This window comes from Pinus tabuliformis, chromosome 6, assembly GCF_031772625.1.
Source record: "Pinus tabuliformis cultivar Carrire ecotype Pingquan chromosome 6, CPIR1, whole genome shotgun sequence".
NCBI classification, from domain to species: Eukaryota; Viridiplantae; Streptophyta; class Pinopsida; order Pinales; family Pinaceae; genus Pinus; species Pinus tabuliformis.
This window is the reverse complement of record NC_142292.1, coordinates 8,747,886-8,767,353: the sequence shown is the minus strand read 5'-3', so window position 1 is coordinate 8,767,353 and position 19,468 is coordinate 8,747,886.

Below are 19,468 nucleotides of genomic sequence, written 5' to 3'. Positions count from 1 at the left end.
TCTTGTGCAAAGGTGCACGACGCAGTTGTAAAAGGCTGTTCTACGCCTTGTTGTAAAATTATTCTAAGTGTTGGCTTGAAGTTTGTCAAGCACACTTGTATTGTAAAATTGAAGAAGCTGTTATAATATATTGTTGGGCAGACTTTACCGGGAGTTGCCCCTCCCTTTATACCTGTGTATTGTTCTCGGTTCATTGTATATGGTTAATGATTGAGAATGTTCTTTGTTAAAGTATAAAGGATAACACTTTATTCGGTTATAAGAACACAAGTTAAGTATGTTCATGTTGGAATAGGCGTAGCCCATAAACGTTAGTATTGTTAAAAAGAAAGCGTTCGGTGGTGCCGCACCTCGCTACAAGTGGTTGGAAGATCACCGCAGGTGTAGGGGCATGACAGTTGGTATTAAAGCAAAGGTTGCTCGAGACAGAGATAAGGGTACTTGCAGGTGAAGGAGACCGTTTCACACGAAGTGAGACGAGGGCCGGTTCAGGTTGCAGGTGAAGATGTCTATCTTGCAGAAATTGGGTTATGCATCCTTCGAAGAACTCGAAGGGAGTCTACTTGAAGAGTCAGAAGGAGTAAAACAAGGATTTGCAGAATGGGGCAAAAGGTTGTTTGAAACAAAGAGTGCTCTTCATGCCTTGGCTAAGAAAGGGGTTTCTGACCAGAATGAGGAGGAAGCCTCTCAACTTGCAAAAGAAATGGTCTTGCTTGAAGCAGAATTCAAGGAGCTCGGGATAAGACAGAAATTGAACCAAAAGAAGTGGGATTGCCTAGCTCTTGAGAGGCATCTCCTAGCCTTGAAGAGGAAGGCTGAAGCTGAGAAAGAGCTTCTTCAACCCGGTTGGGCAATGGAGCAAGGTGAAGTAGCAGATTGTGCCAACAAGAAAGAGGAAGCCGTGATAGAGGGAGATGTTGCAGGCATGACTACGATGGAGGATGAACTTGAAGATGATCAAGTTGAACCAGGATCGTCAACATGTATGAATGAGGTCACTCACATGGAGGAGCCTCATGATGATAAAGTAAGTGATGATACTTGTGTTTCATTTAGGCATTTGGGAGATGGACCATGTGCAGGGAAGGGCAAAACCAGTTTGCCAAGGCAAGAGGACATCTTACCATGGTTGACTATGATGGAACCTTGTATGGAAGAGCAAGGATTTTCAGTTGTTGGAAAGCTTGTTGGGGTTACTTGTGACCTTGTGATGAAAGGTGCAAGGACCCGGAACAAGGATGGAACTTGATGATCGTTGTGGATGATTGAGTCATGCTTTAGCCATATGGAGAATTGGCTAAGTGCCCGGCATGATTCATGGACAGATTGAGGAGGGCACACACTTGTGATGTTTTGGGTGGGCTTCTCATGGCCGAGACCAAGAGATAGTCTTGATGGACACTTTGGTGGAGGAGCTATGATGAAGAGACTCATGACATGATGACACGATGGTGAGATGGTTGAGTGACCGAGTTCACTAAACCGAAGTTCGAAGACTTGGATGAGATGGCCAGAGGTTGTGATGTGTCTACTTGGTTAGACTACATGGGCAGCTTAGTCATGGACATCAGGTTGGAGACTTGAAGACATGAAGCATGGTAGAGACCTATGCAAGGACATTGTGTGGAAGCACTTGTAGAGATGTCAAGGGACATCCAAACAAGGTGCTAGGGCAGGAATGTTATGCAGGAGGACTTGCTAGTGTGACATGGAAACTTGAAGATGGCACATTGTAGATGGTGAAGAGGACTTCATGGACCTGAATGGGGCACATCAAGAGTTGATAAGAATGAAGACTTGAGGATGGCACATTGCAGATGATGAAGAGGGCTTCATGGACCTGAATGGGGCACATCAAGAGTTGATCAGATTAGAGACTTGAGGATGGCACATTACAGATGATGAAGAGGACTTCATGGACCTGAATGGGGCACATCAAGAGTTGCTTAGATTGAAGACTTGAGGGTGGCACATTGCAGATGATGAAGAGGACTTCATGGACCTGAATGGGGCACATCGAGAGTTGAATGAAGACTTGAGGGTGGCACATTGCAGATGATGGAGAGAGCTTCATGGACCTGGATGGGGCACACCAAGAGTCGGTTTGATGAGATGATCTCTTCACTTTGGAGGAGACACACACATGGACAACATAGTACAAATGACAGTGGTTCTACATATGTTGCAGTGATGTTTGCCTTATGTGGAGGAGACCATATCATGGTTGATGGTATGTTGTTGAGGACGACAACGATTTCAGGTGGAGGAGAATATAAGGCCTCCGAGCTGCGGAACGCCGGGCGCATCGTGCACGAAGGCGAGTCGGGCGCGCGGGCGGGTAGAGTGCGACGGGGCTACGGTTGTGTGACGAGTTTACGACAGAAATGCGACATAAAAATGCGACGAAAGGGAGCATGCAAAAAATGGCTAAGTGTCATTTCCTCACTTGTACGCATATGTTATGAAACAATACGAAGGTTTATATGCGTTGAGTGTTGAACATAAAACACGCTCCAAGCCGACATGTAAAAGAATCATACGACAATGGATTGTGTGGGTCGGCCATGTGTTGGCACCCCCACGTAACATCACATGTATGCGTATATATACATGAGCTTGGGAGCTCATTTGAACACAAGCTCTTCGCTCATACATCCTCGCAAGAAGGAAAGGAGTGCGCAGTCTTTAGTAGGGAAATGCGCACATCTCATGCGCATTAGACTTAGGAGATTACGCAGAAAGTCTTGGTGGATGGTGGACATGTGTGCCACGAATTGAGTGGGTTTTTGGATACGGTTTCGTGCAGGATTTGGCAGGAAGGTTGGGTGGCTCGGGTGAACACTTCCTCTTGTGCAAAGGTGCACGACATAGTTGTAAAAGGCTGTTCTACGCCTTGTTGTAAAATTATTCTAAGTGTTGGCTTGAAGTTTGTCAAGCACACTTGTATTGTAAAATTGAAGAAGCTGTTATAATATATTGTTGGGCAGACTTTACCGGGAGTTGCCCCTACCTTTATACTTGTGTATTGTTCTCGGTTTATTGTATATGGTTAATGATTGAGAATGTTCTTTGTTAAAGTATAAAGGATAACACTTTATTCGGTTATAAGAACACAAGTTAAGTATGTTCATGTTGGAATAGGCGTAGCCCATAAACGTTAGTATTGTTAAAAAGAAAGTGTTCGGTGGTGCCGCACCTCACTACAAGTGGTTGGAAGATCATCGCAGGTGTAGGGGCGTGACACTTAGGATTTGTCATACCTATTAACTTAACAGTTTATCTTGTTTCTCATAAGGATGATGGTATTTAGAGACACAATTGCTCGAAATTTCCCCATGGGCCTAGCGTATATTACGTTAACTCACATAAGTCTATGCATTTTAATAACATTTTCCCATTATAAAAAGAAATATGGTATTTCCACACGATATTCATATGGAGGTTTGGTTTTATAATGCATGGACATGTATAATGATGGTGTTTTATGTATTATTACATTTCCCTCTTTCGTGGTTGTGGTTATACATTGAATGCATTTTATTTCTATTTGTGACATGTGAATTCATGTAAAATGTTACCCTTTAGTTAGTGGATAATATGATGACCAATGTATATAATAAAATAACAAATATACATCATATATGCATTATTATTACAAGGATTATACCATATAAGTTTCCAAATGTGATGTTTCTCTCTCTTTTATATATATATATATATATATATATATATAAATCACGAAATTTATAAAACATGAATATAACATAGTATATTCTAAATGATTAATACATAATATAAAATATTTGACATGTGAATTCATGTAAAATGTTACCTTTTAGTTAGTGGATAATATGATGACAAATGTATATTTTTTTGATCAAGTAAGAGTAGGACCTTATATTAAACTAGCCAATAATACATAATTTACATGAAGCGCACCCGCTCTGTGAGAGTTCCATAGTCAGTAGGGCAGGCAGAAACGTAACCACTCACCCAAACCAAGAGAAGCCATAAGAAACCCTGCACTCCTTGGACGACAAGTCCACCAGATCAAGGCCCACGGATCGAGACCCACAGAAAGCTACTAGTGTCCCACCGAGGGTCCACAAGAGAACCCACAACGGACCACCCAAAAAACTAACTTCCAAACTTGACGAAAGCTATAGGCTTAGTCCTCTAATATTTTTCGGGTCCAAAACTTTCGAACAACTTGCACGAACAAATCACCACCGTTGACTACTCCCCTCAGATCCAATGACCATCGTGGATATCGAGCGGACGAGAAGCGCGAGGGTTAATCATCCGATGAGGGCGGTTTTCTCTCTCCTCTTGCCGTAACGTGTCAAATGATGAGTGGAATCGGGGGCCAACTTCAAAAAACGAGGAACCATTTAGACCTCGCTCGATATACCACTTTTGGTATTGAATCCGTTGTTTCATGGAAAAGCAATTATGCTCTGTCGCCAAGCGATGATCGTCAGACCAGTCCCGTGGGAAAACTCTGAGCCTTCCGCCTAGAATCTCCGTCAAGCACCCTCTAAGAAAAAAGAAAACAGGCGACCAAATTTGTGGTGCTACCCGAGTCAATACCTTCACCATCTAACCGAAAGTGATCAGATCTTTGGACAGCCACCAAGACCAAAGATGGTCAGACGGTTTAGGGTTCACCATCCTCCCTCCTATCTCCTGAATCCCTTCGATCTGTCCTGTTCATCTATAGTTCCATATCTTTGGTTGCCAGATAGAAACAATCCTCCTGCAATTTTCTTATAGGTAACGAATCCCAAGCATACCAAGAATCCCTATCTCTATTGGTCACTCCTTCGTTCGCCAACTGATCCGCTAACATGTTTTCTTTCCTTTTCACATGGACAAATCCGACAGTTTTAAGGGTTTACAGGTGGGAGTGGATACGGTGAAAGACCCGCGGGAGTTTCCAATGCTTCGACACTTTATCTAGAGAAGTTCCATTGCATATTTTCTTCACTGCTATGATGATCAATTCTGAATCTTCTTAAATGATAACATTATATGAATCTGACTCCACCAGGATTTCCAAGCATTGCTCTAATGCTAGGAGCTCAGCCATGTTATTAGTGACCTTCCCCAAGTGGCCATGGAAGATTTTCTTTGTTTGCCCCTGATAATCTCTTATGGCACCCCCAAAGCCAGCTAAACCTAGGTTGCCCTTAGAAGCTCCATCAATGTTAACCTTGAAGAAACCATAAGGAGGGGGTTTCCAACTGCTGGCCCCTGTATTTATTAAGCTCCCTCCCTTTATTATTCCTTGAGGACTTATGGACTGGAGACCCAACTGAAGTATAATATTCTCCTCTTGAGACAAAGGAGGATCCTTAGGAAGTGTCCTTAATAAGCTTCTTACTGTGTCTTTAAGCTGCCTTAGAATTTGATCAATTATATGTTGGGGCTCTCGAGTTTTGTCTTTAAAGATCTGTTTATTGCGCTCTTTCCAAACATTCCAAACGATAAAGCCTAGAACTAGAATCAAAGCTTTGTTGATAATCTCATTCCTTGAGAAGTTCTTTCTCCAGTTTTTCAAAGTGTTGGATATATTGAGACTATCCCTATCAGTTTGTCTGAAGATTAAGGCCACCCAGTCCCACACGCTAGATGTAAAAGTGCAGAGGTTGAGAAGGTGTTCAATCGTTTCCTCATGTGAGCCACAGAGGTGACATTTGGAAGGGCCAATGAAGCCTTTCTTTAGGAGATTTTCCTAACTTAAGATCTTCCTTTGATGCACTAGCCAGATGAATAACTTTATTTTCATCCAGTGGGGGTTTTTACAGAGCTTCTTCCAGACTTGATCAATATTCACATAGTTAAATCCTATGACTTCTTGTTTTGCCTCTTTGAGGTTAAAGTTACCTTCATTATTCTTTCCCCATCTTAATTGGTCAGGTGAGGAGGAAACTAGTATCCTTCTATGCTCTAAGTCCTGGGTGAGAGCATTTGCCTTGGCCTTCAGAGGATTCTCATCACTGTAACCTAGATCCTTCTGTTTCCTCCATTTTTCATTATTCCTTCCCTAGTCCCATAAATCTTTTACCAAAACCAAACCTTTGCTGTCTATGTCACTCTTGAGAGCTGCCAAGTCATTCCTATACAGGTTGGGTTCCTGTTGCCAGTTGTCCTCCCAAAATCGAGCAAGGTCGTCTGCTCGGATTTCCCAGAAAAAATGTTTCTGAACAACGCTTTTATTCTCCCAGGCAAGGTTCCAAATGTGGGAGCCCCTGATTTGTCCTGACATTCTAATGTAATCCTTCTCCTACCAATATTTGGCATACTTTTGTTTCCAAAGCTTAGCTTAGGGGGCATTCGACTCCTTGATCCATCTCCCCCAAAGCTTAGCTCCCAAAACTCTGCTGAGAGTCTCAAGATCATGCAACCCCAAGCCGCCATGGCTTTTGGGCTTGCAAAGCTTGTCCCAGGCTACTAAAGCCCACTTCTTTTTCTCTTCCCTTCTGCCTCACAGAAAGTACCTTTGAATGCTCCTTATCTGCTGTTTAATACCTTGAGGAGCAGGGAGAGCTAAAAACATGAAAATGGGAATGGCTTGCAAGACCGCCTGTGTGAGCACCAGGCGCCTTGCTAAATTTAAAGACCTACATGTCCATTTTATGACCTGATAACAATTGTATATAATAAAATAACAAATATACATTATATACATCTGCATTATTATTATTATAAGTATATCATATAAGTTTCAAAATGTGATGTTTTTTTCTCTTTTATATTATAAAAAAGATGAATAAAACCTATTATATTATATACCATATATAATAGTAAAATGATTTTATATATAATATGTAAAATAAAATATTTACAATACAATTGTATAACATATTATATATATCTATATCTATATATATATATACATATTTTTGATAAAAATTAAATGTTGTGTATTAAATAAAATGAAATCCACTGGTCAGCTCTATGAAAGAGAGTCTAAAGTAGGAGAATCTAGCTCTGTAGAACACTCTACATTGTTCATGTACATCACACAATATATAGTGATCAAAGATTTAGAGAAGTTAGAACCATAACCTAAAAAATAGAAACTAATTCCTATCCTGAGGTCTTGTGAACCAACTCACTATTCTAAGATATTCTCCATTATCTCTAACACTCCCGCTTAATGGAGAAGGGGCTCACAAATATGCCTAACATCTCCCTAAACATTTCAAACTTAATTTTTCCAAGAGGCTTAGTGAAAATGTCTACAACATTATCACATGTATTACAATATACCAAATTGATTTCTTTTGATTGCACTTTCTCCCTAACAAAGTGGAACTGTGTATCAATGTGTTTAGTGTTTTTGTGAAACACCGGATTATTAGCAAGTTTGATTGAACTCTGATTGTCACATTTGATTATTGTTGCATCTTTCTGTTCTTCCCCAACATCCTAGAGAAGTCTCTGCAACCAAACTTCCTCACATGTTGTTGCACACATAGCTTGATACTTTGCTTCCGCTGAAGACAAGGAAAATGTGTTCTATTTCTTGTTGCTCCATGTGATCACCCCAAATCCAATGTTGAATGCATAGCCTGTTATGGATTTGCGATCGTCTACATTTCCAGCCCAGTCTGAATCTGTAAATCCTGTCAATCTAACATCAGAGGAATCAGTGTAAATAATACCATAATCTACAATACCTTGTAGATACCTCAAAACACTTTTCAATGAATTTCAATGACTTTCAAGTGGCTTGGACATATATTAACTTAGCACATTGACTGCATAAGCCAAATTCAGTCTAGTAGTGGTCAGGTAGATTAGGTTCCCAACCAACTATCTGTAAAGTGTCGCATCTACCTCTTTAGAGCCATCCTTACTCTGCAGTTTGATATTCTGCTGTAATGGTACTGCTGTAGGCTTACACTGATCCATCCTAAATCTTCTAGTAGTCCTTTGACATACTTTCCCTGGGACAAAAATATTTTTCCTGAATCTCTCCAGATCTCAAGACCCAAACAATATCTTAATTCACCAAGGTGTTTCATTTCGAACACCTGTGACATTTGTTGCTTGATTTCTTTGATCAGATATGTAGCATCACCTGTAATAATCAAATCATCTACATACAAAAAAGTCAACACTATGTGCCCTTGTTCATCTTACGTGGTATAAAGATTAGGGTAATTTTTGCTTTTGTTGTAGCCAAATTGTAGAAAAAATGAATCAATATTTTCATACCAAGACCTGGGTGCTTGCTTTAGTCCATAAAGTGCTTTCTTTAACCTATAGACTAAATGTTCTTTCCATTTCTAGACAAACCCTTCAGGTTTCTCTAAATAAACCTCCTCTTTCAATTCTCCATTTAAAAATGCAGACTTTACATCTAGTTGGTGAATCATCCAATGTTTCTTAGTAGCTAAAGTAATCAACATTCTGATGGTGTTAATTATAGCTATAGGGGCAAAAGTTTCTTCATAGTCAATGCCTTCTTTTTGTGAATACGCCTTTGCTACCAATCTAGCTTTTAATTTATCTATAGTTCCATTTGCATTAATCTTGGGTTTACATCTAGTTGGTGAATCATCCAATGTTTCTTAGTAGCTAAAGTAATCAACATTTTGATGGTGTTAATTATAGCTACAGGGGCAAAATTTTCTTCATAGTCAATGCCTTCTTTTTGTGAATACGCCTTTGCTACCAATCTAGCTTTTAATTTATCTATAGTTCCATTTGAATTAATCTTGGGTTTACATCTAGTTGGTGAATCATCCAATGTTTCTTAGTAGCTAAAGTAATCAACATTCTGATGGTGTTAATTAAAGCTACAGGGGCAAAAGTTTCTTCATAGTCAATACCTTCTTTTTGTGAATACGCCTTTGCTACCAATCTAGCTTTTAATTTATATATAGTTCCATTTGCATTAATCTTGGGTTTATACAACCATTTACAACCTATGGTTTGTTTCCCTCTAGGAAGTTCAACCAGTTCCCAAGTGTTTTTTTTTATTATAGATTCATATTCTTGTTCCATAGCTGTTTTCCATTTGCTTCCTTATAACTAGAAGGTTCAACAATATTCACCATACTAGTTATAAAACCATTTTCCCTATATCTTACAGGCAATTGAGCTTTCCTACATGATCTCCTAAGTGGTGGGGTAGCTTCAAACCTTGTCTGATCATTATTCTCTTTTTCTTCCCACTGCTGCTGTTGTTGTATGTGCTGTCATTGTTGTTGTTGTTCATCTTTTGCCTTTGTCTACTGGTGATCTTGCTTGTTTCCTATTTCTTCACTTTCTTCTTCCACCACGAAATATCCCATTCCTCATTGTGATTATTAGATTCTTCACGATCCTGTTCATGGAATATTACATCTCTACTAACAAAAATTTTGTGAGTAGAAGGATTAAATAATATATAAGCTTTATATTGTGAACAATACCCTATAAAGGTACATCTGATGGCTTTTGAATCTAGTTTTATTATGTCTTCCTTTGGGATATGGGAAAATGCTTTAGACCCAAATACTCTTAAATGTTTTACTGCATGCTTAAATCCATATAGTGCTTCATAAGGAGTTTTAAACTCAAGACTCTTTGTAGGACTCCTATTTTTTAAGTAAACTGCAGTATTCAATGCTTCAACCCAAAAACCATTTGATAGATTCTTACCCTTCAACATACTTCTAGTGCATTCCACCAATGTTTTGTTCTTTCTTTTTGTTACTCCATTCTGCTGAGGAGTATGGGGTACTATAAATTGCTGTAATATTCCATGATATTCACAATACTTGATAAGCTCATCCTTCCTGTATTCTCCCCCTTGATCGGAGCGGAGAATTTTTATCTTCTTCCCTGTTTACTTTTCAATCATATTTTTGAACTGCTTAAAGTATTGAAATGTGTGACTCTTCTTACTCAAGAAATATGCCCACTAAAACTTTGTGCAGTCATCAATAAACAGTAAAAAATATAATGCACCTCCTAATGACTTTGTTTGCATGGGTCCACAAATATCTATGTGCACTAATTCAAGTATATATCTCTGTTTCTTCTCTACTCGAACAAGGAATTCTTCTCTATGCATATTTCCTAATGTATAGGCATTACAATCATTATGCACTTGTTTAAACATAGGAAGATCTCTTACAATTTCCTTTTTCTAAAGTAACAACAAATCATTGTAGTTGATATGACCAAATCTCTGATGCCACAACTCTTTTGTAGTCAAACCCGCTGCTGTTAAAGCTCGAACTAGTGTTGTTCTTACATCTAATTTGTACAGACCTCCTGTTCAAATTCCTGTAGCAATTATCTTCATGCCATCTAGCAAATCTTTAATATAGCAGTTAGATTTAAAAAATTCAACTTTAAGATCTTGATACATAATCATGGATACAGAAATCAAGTTATTTGTTATACTGGGCACATACATAACATTATAAATTTGTCTTACATTACCATTAGGTAAAATGACAGAAATTTTCCCACATCCTTTGATTTGATGACTTCTATCATTACCTAGGTATATTTTTGTTCCGTCGTTGATTTCTTTGAAATATTCAAACCATTGCTTGTTCCCTGTCATATGTGTTTATGCTCCCGAATCTACATACCAGATGTCTGCATCAACATTCTCATCACGATCTGCCATGAACAATCTGAGATTTCGCTCATTATTATCATTCGCGAGATGACCTGCATGTCGTTTCTGCTTTTGCTGTTCTTCATGATATTTCTTCTTCCTGCACTCTCTAGCTATATGACCTAGTTTTCTGCAATAAAAACACTTAATTACAGAGTTGTTTCTATTCGAATTCATACCTTGGGTCGGATTTTGTCTTTTCTGTGAGCTTTCTCTGTTTTGTTGTTGTAGATTTCCTTTTCCTATGTAGAAGTTCTTTTTCACCATCAATGCAAGATCGACACTCTGGGGCTTCAGAGTCGATCTTCTTTCTTCTTCTTGCATCAGTATTCCTATCAGTTCTTCAAACTTCGGGATTTTCTCTCTTGCATTTATCCCAATGATGAACATTTGGTAGTCATCGGTCACACCATTCATGGTAATTGTTACAAGATTTGTATCTTCAACTATATGACCAATGTCTACCAATTTGTTCTTCAGATCTTTGATCCTTGCTATGAAGGCAACAACTGTTTCATTCTCCTCCATCTTCAGGGATAAGATCTCACTCTTCAGGAACATAAGACAATTTGTATTCTTGATCTCATACAGATCCTTCAAAATTCCCCAAATTTCGCTTGCTGATTTACATTCTATGATATGTGGTATGATGTAGTCTTTCACTGACATCTTCAGCAATGTCCTTGCTTTGCCCTCATGCTTCTCCCAATCTGGGACTATTGCTGATCTAGCTGTTGGCTTCTCCTTATCCCCATTTGCAATCGTCCAAGCACTCTACACTTCTAGCAGAGTCTGCATCTTGAATTTCCAATTCACATAATTGGAGCCATCGAGCTTGTTATGCTCATTAAAGCATGCTTCAAACATTTTATTATTCATCTTGGTGATTTAAAAAGTTTGATAGGTAAAAAAAATGTTATATTTACCCCAGATCTGTGTCAAAGACAGGGATCGTTGATCTCAAATGTTGTTTGATCTCGTAGCACACTCGTAGATCATTGTGGCTTCCTTCACGGCCTCCAGACAACCACAACCACCCTTCTCTCGACAACCACCCTTAAAACACAGCCCCCTTTTTTGTTGTTGTTGTGTTGTTTGTTATTTTCTCGACCTTGTAGCCTTCTCTCAGCGTCTCTCACCACGGTTGTTGTGCCTATCCACCACGGAGTCGTGAATATATTCGCATATGTACACTTGATATCTGTGACGATCGACAAAATGAAAACATGCAGAAGGTGTACAGTTCGATCTTTGCAGTTTTTTCCTCAAAGACACACGTTGATTTCGTGTTAGGCGCAACTGGAAAGTTCCTCACTCAGTGAACAAGTTTTCTCAGCCCTACCGCTCTGATACCATGATAAAAATGCAATGTTGTGTATTAAATAAAATGAAACCCACTGGTCAGATCTACGAAAGAGAGTTTGAACCAGGAGAGTCTGGCTCTACAGAACACTCTACATTGTTCATGTACATCACACAATATATAATAATCACAGATTTAGGGAAGTTAGAACTATAACCTAAAAAATAAAAACTAATTCCTATCGTGAGGTCTTGTGAACCAACTCACTATTCTAAGATATTCTCCATTATCTCTAAAAATTTCTAAAGGAGTATGAATTAAAGATGTTATGTGAAAATTAATTTAAATAAAAATTTATCAAGTAACTTAAAAGAGGAAATTGTCGAAGTAAGGCAATATAATGATGAAAATAGTTAAATTTGGAAATTGTGAGCGAGGTGATTGCAATTGCTAGATACATTAAGTAATGATTAAATCTTGAAAGAGTAAGAAGTATAAAGGCTAAATAATGAGGATAGGGGAAACCACTGACCGGTCTAGTGCAATTTAAAAAGCGTGAATTTTACAAAATTTCTAATAGGGGTCCTTTCATTTTGACCAAAAAATGTAGGGGAGCCATTGTCGAGCTAATAATGCATTACATCAAGAAAAAAAGAATTGGTCTTGAATATTATATTATGTTTACATTGGTTGCTTATGGATTTGTCAAAACAACCTATTAAATGGATCCTTCGAGCTTCATTTTTAGTAGATATTCCTATCCTGAGGTCTCATGAACAAACTCACTATTCTAAGATATTCTCCATTATCTCTAACAATTTCTAAAGGAGTATGAATTAAAGATGTTATGTGAAAATTAAGTTAAATAAAAATTTATCAAGTAACTTAAAAGAGGAAATTGTCGAAGTAAGACAATATAATGATGAAAATAGTTAAATTTGGAAATTATGAGTGAGGTGATTGCAATTGCTAGATACATTAAGTAATGATTAAATCTTGAAAGAGTAAGAAGTATAAAGGCTAAATAATGAGGATAGGGGAAGCCACTCACCGGTCTAGTGCAATTTAAAAAGCATGAATTTTACAAAATTTCTAATGGGGGTCCTTTCATTTTGACCAAAAAATGTAGGGGAGCCATTGTCGAGCTAATAATGCATTACATCAAGAAAAAAAGAATTGGTCTTGAATATTATATTATGTTTACGTTGGTTGCTTATGGATTTGTCAAAACAACCTATTAAATGGATTCTTCGAGCTTCATTTTTAGTAGATATTCCTATCCTGAGGTCTCATGAACCAACTCACTATTCTAAGATATTCTCCATTATCTCTAACAATTTCTAAAGGAGTATGAATTAAAGATGTTATGTGAAAATTAAGTTAAATAAAAATTTATCAAGTAACTTAAAAGAGGAAATTGTCGAAGTAAGACAATATAATGATGAAAATAGTTAAATTTGGAAATTGTGAGTGAGGTGATTGCAATTGCTAGATACATTAAGTAATGATTAAATCTTGAAAGAGTAAGAAGTATAAAGGCTAAATAATGAGGATAGGGGAAACCACTCACTGGTCTAGTGCAATCTAAAAAGTGTGAATTTTACAAAATTTCTAATAAGGGTCCTTTCATTTTGACCAAAAAATGTAGGGGAGCCATTGTCAAGCTAATAATGCATTACATCAAGAAAAAAAGAATTGGTCTTGAATATTATATTATGTTTACATTGGATGCTTATGGATTTGTCAAAACAACCTATTAAATGGATTCTTCGAGCTTCATTTTTAGTAGATATTCCTTTCCTGAGGTCTCATGAACCAACTCACTATTCTAAGATATTCTCCATTATCTCTAACAATTTCTAAAGGAGTATGAATTAAAGATGTTATGTGAAAATTAAGTTAAATAAAAATTTATCAAGTAACTTAAAAGAGGAAATTGTCGATGTAAGACAATATAATGATGAAAATAGTTAAATTTGGAAATTGTGAGTGAGGTGATTGCAATTGCTAGATACATTAAGTAATGATTAAATCTTGAAAGAGTAAGAAGTATAAAGGCTAAATAATGAGGATAGAGGAAACCACTCACTGGTCTAGTGCAATTTAAAAAGCGTGAATTTTACAAAATTTCTAATAAGGGTCATTTCATTTTGACCAAAAAATGTAGGGGAGCCATTGTCAAGCTAATAATGCATTACATCAAGAAAAAAAGAATTGGTCTTGAATATTATATTATGTTTACATTGGTTGCTTATGGATTTGTCAAAACAACCTATTAAATGGATTCTTCGAGCTTCATTTTTAGTAGATATTCCTATCCTGAGGTCTCATGAACCAACTAAGTTAAATAAAATTTTATCAAGTAACGTAAAAGAGGAAATTGTCGAAGTAAGACAATATAATGATGAAAATAGTTAAATTTGGAAATTGTGAGTGAGGTGATTGCAATTGCTAGATACATTAAGTAATGATTAAATCTTGAAAGAGTAAGAAGTATAAAGGCTAAATAATGAGGATAGGGGAAACCACTCACCGGTCTAGTGCAATTTAAAAAGCGTGAATTTTACAAAATTTCTAATAGGGTTCCTTTCATTTCGACCAAAAAATGTAGGGGAGCCATTTTCGAGCAAAAAGAATTGGTCTTGAATATTATATTATAATTACATTGGTTGTTTATGGATTTGTCAAAACAACTTATTAAATGGATTCTTCGAGCTTCATTTTTAGTAGATATTCCTATCCTGAGGTCTCATGAACCAACTCACTATTCTAAGATATTCTCCATTATCTCTAACAATTTCTAAAGGAGTATGAATTAAAGATGTTATGTGAAAATTAAGTTAAATAAAAAATTATCAAGTAACTTAAAAGAGGAAATTGTCGAAGTAAGACAATATAATGATGAAAATAGTTAAATTTGGAAATTGTGAGTGAGGTGATTGCAATTGCTAGATACATTAAGTAATGATTAAATATTGAAAGAGTAAGAAGTATAAAGGCTAAATAATGAGGATAGGGGAAACCACTCACCGGTCTAGTGCAATTTAAAAAGCGTGAATTTTACAAAATTTCTAATAGGGGTCCTTTCAGTTTGACTAAAAAATGTAGGGGAGCCATTGTCGAGCTAATAATGCATTACATCAAGAAAAAAAGAATTGGTCTTGAATATTATATTATGTTTACATTGGTTGCTTATGGATTTGTCAAAACAACCTATTAAATGGATTCTTCGAGCTTCATTTTTAGTAGATTTGTTTGGCTTGAATCATTAACTTGTTGGTTTTGATGGTGAAATCATCAGTTTTTTGGTGAATATATTCAATTTAAATACCTTTTAAATTTCAACATCAAATGATCTCTTGTCTTTGCCTTTATTCTCGTGACAAGATCTATTGCTCGGGGGAATGTATCATATTCAATTTTGTAGGGGAAGGTTCATTTAACATATTTCTTTAAATGATTTGCATGTAGATAGGCATAGATATACTACTATTATACATAAAGGCTAAAATAAATAAATAATATCCCCATCCAATAAAAACATTTTCATTAGGAATTTCATCAAACATTTTGTATGCAATGAATCATTAAACCATTTAGGAATTTCTTCAAACATTTTTCATCCAAACTAATATAAAAATTCCACAGGGAATATCTCCTAAATTATAGTAGTCCAAGTTCTAAAAACTAAATCAAATGTTCATAGGGATTCCCCTTACTATGGTCAAAGTTTCAACCTCTCGAACCTCCCACATGAAAAGTTATAGTAGAAATTCCAACATGTCATATTTGATGCCAACATTACTTGTTTGAAGTTTGACTTATTTTGGTATCTCCTAAAATATCATGACCCAAATCTGAAATTTAGACTAAATGATCAACAAGATTTCCCCTCACCATGATACAAGTTTCAGGTTCTAGAATCTCCCAAAAGAAATTTTATAGTAGAAATTCCAACATGACCCGCTTGATGCATGATTTTAGGAGCATCCATGAAATTCAACTTCCTCTGATCATATCTCCTAAAATATTGTAACCAAGACCTAAAATTTGGACTAACTCATTAGCGAAATTTCCCCTCACTATGGTCCAAGTTTCAGCTTCTGGAATCTCCCAAATGAAAAATTATAGCAAAAATTTCAACATGACCAGTTTAAATATGCATTCAGGAAGCCCATCTTCCTCTGATAATATTTCCGAAAACTTGGTGACCCAAGATCTGAAAATTTGACTAGAGAATCAATGTGATTTCCCATCACTATGGTCTAAGTTTTAACTTCTGGAACCTCCAAAAAGAAGATTTATACATATAAAAAGAAATAGTCAAATAGTATAACAACTAAAACCATTATAAACATGTTGACGGGTAAATTCATGTACATATAAACTTGTTGAAAAGAACAATAAAAAAACATGCATAAGAGATACTATCTTGAGTCAAATCTCTTTCAATTTGGAATTGAAGAAGGGTGAGCCACTCTACATCCAACCATAGTCTTAGCTATGCTACAATATTTCTCTTAGCTAGCCAACCTCGAACCAGATCTTGATTCCTTAGGGGGAAAACTAAACTCATGGGTTTTGCACACAATTTTTAAACCAAATTTAATGTAAAAGGTCAATGTCATTCTCCTCCACGCATAAGAAACAATCTCAACGTTCATATTTTCCATTCCTTTACCAATCCCTTAAACATTGAAAAATAACAACGCATGTATGCACAACACAAGGGAGTCCTTCTCTGATCTCTGCAGTCGATCGACCCTCCCCTCTTCAACTCTCTATGTGCCACACACAACCAGGGCCATTCCTAGTACTTAGAGCCATCAATTTCAAAGAAAGAGATTTGCAATGCATTCAATTCTTGTTACACAAGATGTCACCAATTCTCATGCCATTCAAATTTCTGAGTCAAAGAAGGAAAAAATGAGTGTATGAGATAAATAATGGAGTAATTCTTAAAAAAAGGAAAAAAAAGCTCCTAAATGTGTTTTCTCTTTCATTTTTATAAATACAACTTGACCCTTCATCTTCCCAACCATCACATTAAGGGAATTATTGATTGAAGGTATGTATTTTACTTTTAAGTCAATTTTTCCCCCTCCCCAAGGCATCTTAATCTATTGGCTATCTCCTTTCTTCAAATCTAACATTTTTATTAATAAAAATAAAAATTACAACATATAATAAAGTTTGAAATCATAGCATAAATGTTGGCACCCCGACATTATATTTTTTCAATTACATTACAAAATTTGGGGTAATGAAAGGGTTGTCATAATCAATGTCAAACTATAAAACAAAATTATGACACCTTGTCACAACATTGAAAGAATGAGGTCATTCAGAACTTGAAAAAGTGTAAAACAATCCTTGAATTGGAATCCAGTCACCTTAAGAATGCTCAAAATGAGAATATTATTGTTGAGATATAACACTCACCTGGAAAATACACCACCGATATTGGGTCGCAATTGCTAACAAAAATGGGATATACCAGAAGAGGACTTGGGTAGAACGGATAGGGCATCACTATTCCTATTAACCTTGCAATGAAGACATCAAGAGTATGTATTGGATACTTCATTCCCTACATCTAACTTGGTTGAAACTATAGAGGTGTAGTTTGTTGTTAGATGAATTAAAAATGAGGAGTTGGAAGAACATGCGCCTACTACTTGTGATAGAAAAATCAATGACATGGCTATTAATGTCATTCCATATGAAATTTTTGTTTCATCAATCTTTGAGTCTATAGAATCAAATAGTGATCCATATAAACATCCTCATAAGGATCAGAGGAAATCACCCATGCATCAACCCTGTTGGTCACATAGTAGTCCTACATTCAGATCATTGCAAAAGAGACATGAATACATGAATCCTGGACTAATGCCAACCATTAGGATCGATTGTGGTTGGATCAATAGATGGGCATGGAATCAATTCAACAAATATTTTCAAAATTCATATCATTATGTGATCCATAAAGTATCATGGATATTCCACTAGATAGTTCGTCACAACATATATGATAAACCTATATTTAAATATGAAATCTTCCCTATTAGGGTTTTATGTATCTTTAGATTTTAGGATTTATAGATTACTATTAATTGTGTATGCATGAAAATCAAAATTATGCATAAAATAGAGAAAAATGAAATAAAAACACAGAAACCAAAATTGACACAAGATATGAGTTGGGAAACCCTTTCAAGAGAAAACCCAACTAGAAGGTGAGATCACTCTTCCCTCTTTCTCCGAATAGAAAATGGTTGTGACTACAAAGAAGTATGGCATGTGGAATGTAGGCTACTACAATGCAAAAATAATCTCTTTATTCTCTATCTCCTATCCCTCTCAACTATTTTTTCTCATCTATGGAACAAATGCACTCGAGACAATGGAACCCCCTTTCCTCTTAGTGGTCCGATTATAACATAGATAGATAACCTACTAGTGCTTAGGTTTGACTACCTAAATTTTTCATTAGAGTTACAATATGGAATATTCTAGTCTTATTCATCATAATCACTTGGATAGCCCCTTTTCCATGAATAATGGGGGCTAACATGGAACCCTCTTGAATTATATTGCTGAAAATAGGAAGGTAAACTTTTGAGAGGCATAACTTTTGCATAAGGACTCCGATTGATGCGATTTTTGTGCTATTGGAAAGGTACTTGTGTGTAGAATATGGAAAAAAGGTGAAATTTCTATCCCCAAAAAATGTTGTTTAATGCCTCAAAATGCTCACGGAAGGTTTCATACCCAATTTCCAAGTTGAGTCTCGTTGGTAAAAATGGTCCTGTGAGCTTACTTACCCACATTTTCCACTTTAAAAGAATCAATATGGGAGACAAACAATATAATGATCCAATTTAGGTCACACCTCAACATTTTGGGATTATTTTGGTCCCCAAAAGCTTCTATTGAATGAGGTGAGGAATCCTCCACCTTCTCTTAGGTGTATCATTTAACTTTGCCTAGAAGTTATCCTTTCAACCCAATATGCCACAGGTCATGATGCCCTTATATTGTAGTTCTGGACCTCTTCTACCAAACTATATATTTTGTCAACTTTACTTGAGAATCTGGTTCCAAATCCTCCACAAAAGGTAGTATTTGTTCCTCTTCCTGATCTAACATGGAAGGTTCATCGAGTTTCAGATTATCCACATTCAAAACTAATTAAATGTGCATGTATGGTGGCAGATTGAGTCGATAGGCATTATCACCCACCTTTTCTAGTGTCTTGAAGGGACCATACCATAGAGCCTTTATTTTCTTACCGGAACCCTGTAGCCTCTTCTTGTTCCACTGTAGCCATACTCTCTTTGCCATATTGAATGAATTCTCTCTTCTATGTTGATCATGCATTGCCTTATATTTTTATTATGACTTATAACGTGTCTCCAATACCTGTATATGGATCTTATTGGCCTTCTTAACACATTTCTTATCCCTCTAGGCATCTCTTGTAAAATCCTCCCTTACTCCTATGTGTCGCTCATATGCAATGTCCAAAGGTG